We start from the raw sequence: 11,508 nt of genomic DNA on the forward strand, positions 1-11,508 counted from the left end.
GAATTCATAAAGAAATATAAAGAACCTCCCAATGAAAATGATTCTGGAAATATTGGGATATACTTCATTCCAACTAGAAGCATTTGCTCAGTTTTAATTGGTTATAATATGCATATATTTATAATCTTCTTAAATAAACCCAATAAGCATGCTGAACTATCTATATCTCTGTAACTTGGAGCAAATGGACATTTTTCAGTAACCAAAAAAGATACAGAATCACAAATACAGATCCCAAATATTTGGTGAATACTGGAAATATCTTAAATCAATAAATGTGTCTGACGATGCACAATCTGATTTTGAAATTTGACAGTTGGAAAGTAATAGTGCTTAATATGTGATAGCATTTGACCTGCAATGGTATTTTGCATTTGATAGCTGACAGCTTTGAAGGATGCACCTGAGATACATGCCAGAAGTCCAGAGGCATCAAAACTGGCAGTGAAATCCTATGCTGGGCTTCTCAGAGAAGGAAGGCTTGTTTAAATAAAGTACATTAAAGTAAAATTATGTAGAAGTAAAAATATAGAGAGATTTGCTACCTTGAGCAAAGCAGATTTTGTAAAGCTCGGTTAAAATACAAACTAGAATGGAAAAGGGAGATTATGTAAATACTTAATGTCATGTTAAAAATATTGAAGTATTATATGATTATGAGCTGAAGTTTGGCAGATGATGGAGCTGCCATCAGAAAGTTTTTATTTAGAAACAAATTCTAGGAAAAAACCTACTGTGCCCTAAGCAAAGATACCAAATGAATTAAAATCAAAGTGCAATCGCTCACTTACTCAAAGAGTAGAGTCAAATGGTCAGTCGCTAACTTCCCCCATCTGTTGTTACTCCTTCATGCTTCAGAAAGAAGATCCAGTGTAAAAATATCCTCCTGAATCATTCAAAACCAAAAAGCTTCTTCCTAATGAATTCTACTCTATAAGCTATTGAATCCACTGACAGTGTGATTTGGACTTTAGCATGGAATCAAATATGAATCTTTAGAGCCGAGAATCTTTTGAGCCAGGCCACAAAAAACTATCTATACAATAAATGATGAGAAAAAAAGCTTTTGATGCTTTACAACTTTTTTTATTGGCCTTACATTATCAATTATACTTTTTTTTATTAAGATTTAAGCAGGGCTGTACATTTCCTCAGGGTCTTGTACTGATTATAGAAACTACTTCTTCTGTCTCTAGGACAGTGTATCTCAACCTTGGTAGCTTGAAGATGGGTGGACTTCAACTCCCAGAATCCCCCAGCCAGCAGCGCTGGCTGGGGGATTCTGGGAGTTGATGTCCACCCAACTTCAAGCTTCCAAGGTTGAGAAACACTGCTCTAGGAAATAAATGCAAGGTAAGCGCTATTATCAATTTGGTGAATCTGAAAAGCTGTCTTACCATTTGGATTGATTGACTGGCTGATTGATCGATTATCTGATCAACCATCAGGTTGGTGTTGACACTTAGCAACTACATAGGTGGATTTTCTTGATGATTATCTGTCCCTATCCTGGTCTTTTAGGTGTTCCTACTACTCATTTGAAAGTATTGTAACTAATCTCATCCACCTGGTGGCAGGTCATCTGCTCGTTCTTTCTACCTTTTTTAACTTTAGAATCGTAGAAGAGCTAGGTCTTTGCGTAATCCATAAGGTGATTAATGTTGGATATTTTGAACCTGGTCATTTGTGCCTCGAGAAAAAACTCTGAGTTGATTTGATTATTCGTTGGTTTGTTTTGGCTATCCATGACATCCTCAGGAGTCTTCCCCAACAAGTTCAAAAGTGCCATACTTTGCCTAGCCTGTTTCTTCAATGTTCCACTTTTGCTTCCATAGAATGTCACATTGCCTTCACTACACCAGTCTCTATAGGTCCAGGATGGACCTATTGCAGCAATAATGGTAAATATCTGTAGCTTGAGAGTAGGATGAGGGTGGAGGGTTCATTCTCTGAGCTTGTGGCTTGGTTTCCAAACATTTTGTTACCAGGCTGGGTAACATCTTCATTGGAGTTTAGGGAATGTCAATGTTGATGATGTTCTGCTTATAAGAGCTTTGTGTGGTCAGTAGGTCTTGGGATGGGTCTTGTGAGAGGTCAGCCTCCCCTAACATGACCCATACCTGACCCATCACAAGACCTTCACCTGACATAACCCTCCCATCACAAGACCTACATCACCAGGCTAGGTAACATCTTCATTGGAGTTTAGGGAATGTCAGTATTGTTGGTGTTCTTTTTATAAGGGCTTTGTGTCGTTATTAGGTCTTGTGAGGGATCTTGTGAACCTCACCTCCAGCCCACAAGCTTGGAAAATGAACCTTCACCCTCATATTGCAGTATTTGAACATTTTTCCCCCCAAGAACTTTGTGGCTCCCTTCTAGTTCCCTTGAAGTGTTGACAGTAGAGAAGGCTTAAGAACATTAATAACACCTAGGATTATTTCCTTTTAAAAAGCATCTGGTAGATTATAATAAAATTATATAATAAAATAATTATTTTATTGGCTAAAAGGCATTAAGAGCAAAACATGTGTATTTTAACAAATGAAAAAAGATTTCTTTAGGCGCTTTTCCCCTCCCAAGGAAACTACAATCTCTTGCCTTCTCACATAGCCAGCCTCCAAATATTTTCCTACTGAAAATCTTACCTGCCACAACTGATTTTGCTCCCTTTTTGCATCCACGCATTTCCCAACAACAAATGGGATGCAACCCACTGTTTCTTCTTTTCAGTCTGGGGAGGGGAAGGGAGGGGAGCAGAGATCCAAGCAAACAATGAGCCCCTTTGCGACTGACCCAGCTCCATAGTTTTCTATGTGGAATGTGAGGGATTCAGCTGCCATTCTGCTCAGCCTATTTGGTAGATCTTGTGCTAATTCTCCATGATGAAAAGCTGCCCGCCTCATGGGAACTACCTACAGCCTTCAACGCTGGCCAGGTCTGGCAGTTTTATCATGCACACCAACCAAAGACATAATCAATTCCCCACTTGGCACTTTACACTGAATACCCACTTTTTCAGCTTGATAGCAGGACTAAATTAGTTATTTAGCAACTAGACCCCTAATTTAAAGTGAGCAAGTGCCTTGACAAGCCTCATTGTTCAAGGTACTTTGCTTCCCCCCCCTCCCTTCTCACCTCTTTGCTTTCCAAGGAGAGGCCCTACACATCCAGGGGAAGTGATAAATAGACAATTAGAAAATAGATATATTTTGTTAGATCTGCAAAGCTCCCTGGTGCTGTCAGATGTACAATAAAAGGGGCTCTGCTAAATTGGTGGGCAATGAACACCATCTGTACTGTCATCACTCCTACAGACACAAAGCCATATGCGGCCATTTATGGGACCTCCCCCAGAATAGATCGGACCAATAAGACCAGAGGGAATGGAAAATACTTGACAAAGTTGGCTGCTCTTCATTGAACAAGAATAAAATATCTAATGGAGTGTAATGGAGGGCATCAATCATTGCTGGGTAACTCCCTGGTTTAATACTTTGCTCTGAGCTAGCTGGGCACAAGGTTTTGCCTGTAATAAGTCAATAATTAATATAGACATTGAATGGCAAGATGATGTTCGTTAAGTACTAGCAAATGATGTGTAGCATCCAGGAGCGAGGCCTAAAATAATAGAATAGAATAGTATAGTATTTTTTATTGGCCAAGTGTGATTGGACGCACAAGGAATTTGTCTTGGTGCATATGCTCCCAGTGTACATAAAAGAAAAGATACGTTCATCAAGAATCATAAGGTACAACACTTAATAATAGTCATAGGGTACAAATAAGCAATCAGGAAACAATATCAATATAAATCGTAAGGATACCAGCAACAAGGATACAGTCATACAGTTATAAGTGGGAGGAGATGGGTGATAGGAACGATGAGAAGATTAATAGTAGTGCAGACTTAGTGAATAGTTTGACAGAATTGAGGGAATTATTTGTTTAGCAGAGTGATGGCGTTTGGAAAAAAAACTATTCTTGTGTCTAGTTGTTCTGGTGTGCAGTGCTCTATAGCGTCGTTTTGAGGGTAGGAGTTGAAACAGTTTATGTCCAGTATGTGAGGGGTCTGTAAATATTTTCACAGCCCTCTTTTTGACTCATGCAGTATACAGGTCCTGAATGGAAGGCAGGTTGGTAGCAATTGTTTTTTCTGCAGTAAATAAATTCTGGTTCCTGAGAACAGGAAAACAAAACAGACAGGCAAAGCCCAACATTGTATGTCAAGATATGCTTTCTTTAAGATTGGCTAGATGTTGGCGAGGGGGAGATAAAGCACTGTTTTCAAGTGTTATTACTTTGACGGGCAAAAGGAGCAGGCATTTCCATAAAACCAGGCAGTTGGTTTTAATGGGAACGTTTTTATCTGCCAGGCTTCCTAAGAAGATGCACTTTCTGTGAAATTGTTAAATACTTGAGGGGAGGACATGCTGTGCCCCCATCCAGAGAAAGACAGAGCTCAGAATCTTTTGATACCCGTTGAACTTAGATCAGACAGGTCTACGATCAGCAGGAACACTTTTCTGGACAGGCAAAGTAGTAAAAAGTCCACACAAGTTAAACCAGCGCTTTTTTGAGTGATTCATGTCACTCAAATGAACGAGTCTACCAATATACCTTTAGGATAGTGGGGAAAAACCAGTGGTGAAATCCAAATTTTTTTACTACTGGTTCTGTGGGCGTGGTGGGCGTGGTGTGGCTTGGTGGGCGTGGCTTGGTGGGCGTGGCAGGGGAAGGATACTGCAAAATCTCCATTCCTACCCCACTCCAGGGGAAGGATACTGCAAAATCCCCATTCCCACCCTATTTTGGGGCCAGTCAGAGGTGGTATTTGCCGGTTCTTCAAACTGCTCAAAATTTCCACTACCCGTTCTCCAGAACCTGCCCGAACCTGCTGGATTTCAAACAGAAGAGGAAGCATTATGGAAATGGACAAGAATGGACTGGAATGGAAAAGGAGTTTCAATTTGCTATGCATTGAGAAGATTTGGAGCAGGATGATATTTATTTACTCCAAGAACACATAAATATTTATTTTGAAACACTTACGCATGTCCGAATGCAGGGTTCTTATGCATTATAGTTTCTTGATAGACATTCCACAGGCACACATATATGCCTGCTGTGTTTCCTTTCAAGATTCCACACATACATACGTCACTCATGTACAAGTCCCAGAGCCATACAGCAAACCTAAAACATGACAATCCTCTCAATATTGCTTGTTCTCTTTCTACCATGCAGCTGTGCAGTTGTTCTCGGATCATGTATAGTGACTCCGGCAGTATGACAGAGCATCTGGAATGTTCATAAATATGTCACACTCTCAGCAATTCAGTCAAAGCTGGCATGTGCCTGATTTTTTTCAGCTGAAAACACAGCTGAAAAGTTCAGACCTTCCAATGATTGGACCCAAATCAGTTCTGGATATACAGATTGAAATTTTGCCTTACATATCTCAATGAACATATTAAACATGACGACTGTACCGATCAATGGAAGGAGTCATGTCTGTCTTCAAATATAGTCTCAAAGAATGGATCAGTTTTTTTCTTACATCTGAAAGAATAGTGATGGCAAATCATTCTTTTTTTTAACCTGTTATACATGTTCTACTTTGATCCTTCCTTCCTTCCTTCCTTCCTTCCACTTTCTAAGTAAATTATTAAACCTGATTAACACATAGAAATAAAACAGCACGAAAAAGGAGAGTCAAGAATTCATCCTGTTAACAGGATGCTTAATTATCATTGTTCAATTAAGGGGTACATTTACCTCTTAAGCAACATAGGGAGGTATTGTAACAGCTTTGGTGGGGGAGAGTTCTAAAAACACCCCAATTTAGAAATAAGTGTCCTATTAAGGAAAAAGCTCTTACATTCTCAGCTGGAGTCCTAATAGCAAATACAATTACCAATTGCTGATAAAATTGTAGTCAAAGCCTAAGTGAATCCAAAGTTTGCAAGATTGCATTCAAAAAATGGAGAAGCAGCAGCTCAATCCCAAAGGTGCTTTTTCCAAAAGTCAATTGGACTTCTTTGGTTTTTTGCTTTGAGAACATTTTGCTTCTCCTCCAAGAAGCTTCTTCAGTTCTTTGGGACAAGCATGACCTGGATGGTTGAGAATCTCCATAGACAGTAGGCTCAAACATTAAAAAACAAAACAAAACAAAACAAAACAAAACAAAAAAACAGGCCAATATAAACAGGAGGCTAAGTGCTCGAAGAATACTGAATATCCCCCCTCCCCCTTCCTGAAAACAGATCGAATGAAGTATCCTGAGGAGGAGCTGCCTGTACGCCCAAGAGACTCATGGAATTACATTTAATTCATTTCTAGGAAAATTCTTCATTTTTAAAATATTTTCTCCATTCAAATTAATAGATTTTACTCCAGGAAAAGATATGTAAAATATCACAAACAAAAACCCTCAAACAGGATAGTACTCTTCTTTTTACATCCTAGAAACATTGGTAAACATGTAAATTGTCACATGATCCCATTGAAGGCAGTAAGAATGTTTAGCGTTATGGCTGTGCGTTTAAACCTTGTCTTTAGATATAGGGCCATGTAAAACCACTCTCCTCACAGAATTTTCCTACACTGTTTCTCTTCCAGATTTCAGGAAGTAGAAATTGTAACAGAAGCATACCCTATACCAGTGGATCTCAACCTTTTCTTTACCACGGATCCCCTTTAAATACCTTTTGTGGCCACGAGCCATGGCCACGGACCACCACAACTTAACTCAAGATTTAAATCATAACATTTCTTCAAGCCTTCACGGATCTGCTGTGATGACATTGTGGCCCACCAGGAGTTGACAGACCACAGGTTGAGACCACAAAGGCATTGTGCTCTCTTAGCTTCTATACTGTTTTTTAAAATTACGTATATTATTGAAGCATTTAAAATATACACTTATTAAATAGAGAAATCAAGGAAGATAAGTACATATATGGCTAACAGGTTAGAAATGTAGCTGAGACTTCTGCTCAGTAAGAATAAATATTGTTGCAATATATCTGTCGGTGTTCAACTGGGGGGGGATAAATACGTATTTTTGTTTTTTTGTTTTTTTAATTTACATTTTTTTATGTACTTATTTAGCTTTGTTTTGTCTTTATTTTTTTCTTTTGTATTTTAATATTTTGAATGAAATAAAAATTTATAAAAGGTTAAAAAAAAGAGAATAAATGTAGCTCAAAGAACCATCAAATAAAGGCATTACCAAGGAGAAAATCATATCCCCACCAGGCAGTGTAAACTATTGTATATAAACAAGGAGCAAACTCACACTCACACTGATGATCTTACTTAGTGGTGTAATGAAGCATTTGCAAGCAAATAACCAAGCTCAGAGAACATCAAGGACTCCACAGTTTAGGTAATTCAATAATTCAACTACTAAAATATATATATATCTTTAGTCATCTTACTCCATGTTGAAGCCTAAAATATTAAAAATAATTCAAAACATTTTCTGGATTTCACATATGCCAAATATGCATCCAGTGTTAATCTAGTTTATGTTGATATAGTAGTTCCCCCTTTCATTTTAAGCCCATTACTGAAACTTTCCTTATGGAAGTACAGCAGGTTCAAGTTAGTGAAGAAGTGAGTAGGCTATCAAATCGTTTAGGAGAGACAAGACTGTGTGGTTAGAATAACTTAGTAACAAAACATTTTAATTTATATATAAAGGGCAACTAAATTTAGGTGGCTGTATTACTAAAGGCTAGATTAAGAATGTTGCATTTGGTATATCTTCACTTTAAAGCAAATTTAGTGACATTTTGAAATAAAAGCAGATTCCCTCAAATCAAGTTCAACTCCTAGTGACTAGGAGAGAGTTTTGGGTTTTTTGGGGCTATAATACTAAAAGTTTTATCCTGACTTTTTCCCAGGTATTTTGTTTTTGTTTACTTTCCAGTAACCTATAGCACTGGGGTTTTCTGGTGGCCTCTTGTCCAAGCGTCAGCTGGAACAAACCTTGCTTAGTTTCTTGAGATTAGCCAACGTTGGGAAGGTGCTGCCCCCTTCTGTGTCCAGAGATATTTATGTGTGAGTAAGCAAACAGAACCAGTCTTCTCAGAAAATGTAAAAAAGAACAGAATTGCATACATTCTCTGCTCTCACATACTACAAAATCAGCAGTCTCCACTAATCTTCCCTCTTACATTAATATGATAAAAACATAAATCACACTTCGGTATAAGAAGCCAGCTTCTTATACCGAAGCAGGGGCATCATATGAAGTCCAAGGAATTTATCATAATGCTGTTTAATTTTATATAGTTTTCAAAGTGTGTGTTTGTGTGTGTATAGTCTCTCTCTCTCTCTCTCTCTCTCTCTCTCTCTCTCTCTCTCTCTCTCTCTCTCTCTCTCTCTCTCTCTCTCTCTCTCTCTCTCTCTAATATATAACTCATATTATTTGACATGACACCTACAGGTAGTCCTCAACTTATGACCATTCATTTAGCAACCATCTGAAGTTATGACCTACCTGGGAAAGTGGGAGCTACGACCTGGTTCTAAAGTTTCAATGGTCGCTCCTCAGTGGTGGGTTGCCCCTGGTTCAGACCAATTTGCAAGAACAGGTAGTAAAACTGGTGGGAGGCTCCGCCCACTGACCCAGATGTCATCAGGAAGCCTCTGTGCAGAAGCGCATGCGTGTGTGTGAGCGAAGTGAGTGCATGCGCGCAGCCCCATTGTGAACCGGTAGTAAAGATAAGTAGAACCCACCCCGTTGTTCCTGCTCTGCAGTCATGTGATCCCACTTCAAGCACTTGGTAACACAGCCACAGTTATGGCAAATTTGCAGCACCCTGCAGTCATGTGTCATATGTTTACTGAATGACCACTGCAAAAAAGTTTGTAAAATTTACCACCATTACAATGTGTGGCTGTAATAAGTGGGTTAGTGATGACTGTGTGTTAAGCATGACCTGTATTTCATCTGATTGTTGGACTTATAGAAAATTGCATTAGCCAAGCTTTAAATATTGCCGAACATGTGCAGAATTGAAACAGGGTTTTTAGGAAGACGGTTTTATTTAAGCTTACCTTCAGAATAACCAAGTACATAACTACTAAAGGTGTAAATATAACCACAGAAATCTGACTAATATAAGAACTTACTTGGAGATGGCAACTTCATATATGCATGATGTTGCCTCATACAAAATGTCAATACTATCATTTACTTTATCAAGTGGTGCAAAGGAGAGGGGAGAGGATATTTTTGAATAGATAGCATTTAGATTTATAAAGTTAATTTTTTTAAAAAAAACAATGTCTGCATCATGTCTGTAATACTGTTAAACACAGCACACTCTTTCTATGGCAATAAACAGCCGTGATGAAAAGTATAAGGAAAATGGACCCAGTTTTGTTACGCTTTCAAAATACAAATAACTGTGCTTTCCCTTAGACCAGGCGTCTCCAAACTTAGCAACCTGTGCTAAGACTTGTGCACTTCAACTCAACCTGTGGGCTTCAGCATGGTTGATTGGGGAATTCTGAGAGTTTTAATCCACAACTCTTAAAATTGCCAATTTTTGAGATCCTTTCCTTAGACCATTATCAAATCATAGAACTGAAAGGGATAATCAAGCTGAACCTATTGTTCAAACAGGAATGCAAATTAAAATTTCACCAGTGAAGTGGAGCCGTGGTGGTGCAGTGGTTAGAATGCAGTACTGCAGGCTACTTCTGGTGACCGCCAGCTGCCAGCAGTTCGAGTCTCACTGGCTCAAGGTTAACTCAGCCTTCCATCCTTTGAGGTCGGTAAAATGAGGAGTCAGATTGTTGGGGGCAATATGCTGACTGTAAACCGCTTAGAGAGGGTTGTAAAGCACTGTGAAGCAGTATATAAGTACTTTTGCTATTTCTCTTAAGTAATTGGTTCCATTTTGAAGCGCTATTTCTGTTAGGAAGATTCTCTAGCATTCAATCAGAATCTGCTTGTATTCAACATAAATCCATTCCCTTGGCATGAGAATGACACAATCTCCTTCTGCATAACATCCTTTCATGTAATGTTGATGCTCAATCATCCATGTAGAGTTGTCTGAAAGTTGAGTCATGGCAACTGTACTTTGTTGTATGAGATATTTTGCTACCCACCCAATCATGTATTTGAAGAGTGCTGTCATATCCCAGTCATCTTTTCTGAAGACTAGGCATAGCCAGTTCCTTCTATCTTTCTTCATAGGGCTCATTTTCTAGTTCCCTGATCATCTTTAGTATTTACAAAACAAGCTGTTTATGAAGTCATTGAATTTGCCCATGTAATGATGTCAGCTTGGCAAAGTCTATTGTTGCTTGATATTCCTTCCCTCCCCCCATTTTTTTTTTTTTTTTTTGGAAGTTGGGAACATTTACTTTCTTCCATCTGATGCTGCCTCAAATCTTCAGTATTTGTCACAGATTATAAACTTTGCCCAGATCTCAATGTGATTCAGTTATTATCTTAGGATACAGTTAATTTGTCCTGAAAGTTTTAACCCAAAGAAGAGATGTACTGCTGATTATTATTCTCATCTCATCTGCCCTCATTGGTGGTATTTTATTCTCCATTAAAGTAAAACATGCAAATATTAAACAGAATGGCAACACACATACACACGCCCTACACACAGACCCCAGCCTAAATTTCATTCATGCTTTTGGCTAAACAAATTATAGAGAAAACTATATCATTCCTCTATGAAGGAGATTGGCAGGTACTCAAATTTGATAGGGTGGATGGATGGATGGATGGATGGATGGACAAACAGACTACATAGATAATGATATAAATATATGAAAGGAAGGAAGGAAGGAAGGAAGGAAGGAAGGAAGGAAGGAAGGAAGGAAGGAAGGAAAAAAAGAAAAGAAAAGAAAAGAAAAGAAAAGAAAAGAAAAGAAAAGAAAAGAAAAGAAAAGAAAAGAAAGAAAAAGACTATTTTTAGTCAATTTGTCTGCCATTACTAATTCTTTTTGTGATGAACTTAAAAACCTTTCTTTGCACAGGAGAAATGGAAACTGAAATCACTTCATCCTACCAGCTGAAATTTTGTGCATATGGTTCCATTTCCTTTTATGGGTTCCCATGGAATAAAATATTACAGGCCCTCTCTCTCTCTTTGCTATCATGGTTGGTGGCTTTCACACATAAGCTAAGCATTCCATATGGCATTTGCACTGGCTTATTTCCTAAAAGACTGCACCCCATTTTCATAAGTTATACCTGTCAGCTCAATAATTCCTTCAGGTTAATAGATTGGCTTAATTAAGTAAAACACAGTTGGATAATTAGACTTACAGCCTCAGCTCCTCATTGATTCAGAAAATCTTTGTTTTGCCCCCATAGTTTTATTTATATTCCAAACTTCAGTGCTTTCTTTTTTATTACAGTATTACTTTAAGCCCATTGTTTGTTTAAAATATTGGCTGACTTCATTTGGCCAAAATTCTGGGATCTAACAGTCACAAACATAATTTTTCTCCATATGAGACTGC

Source organism: Pituophis catenifer, unplaced genomic scaffold, assembly GCF_029215685.1.
Source record: "Pituophis catenifer annectens isolate HBS135680 unplaced genomic scaffold, rPitCat1.0.hap2 SCAF_2, whole genome shotgun sequence".
Taxonomy (NCBI): Eukaryota; Metazoa; Chordata; class Lepidosauria; order Squamata; family Colubridae; genus Pituophis; species Pituophis catenifer.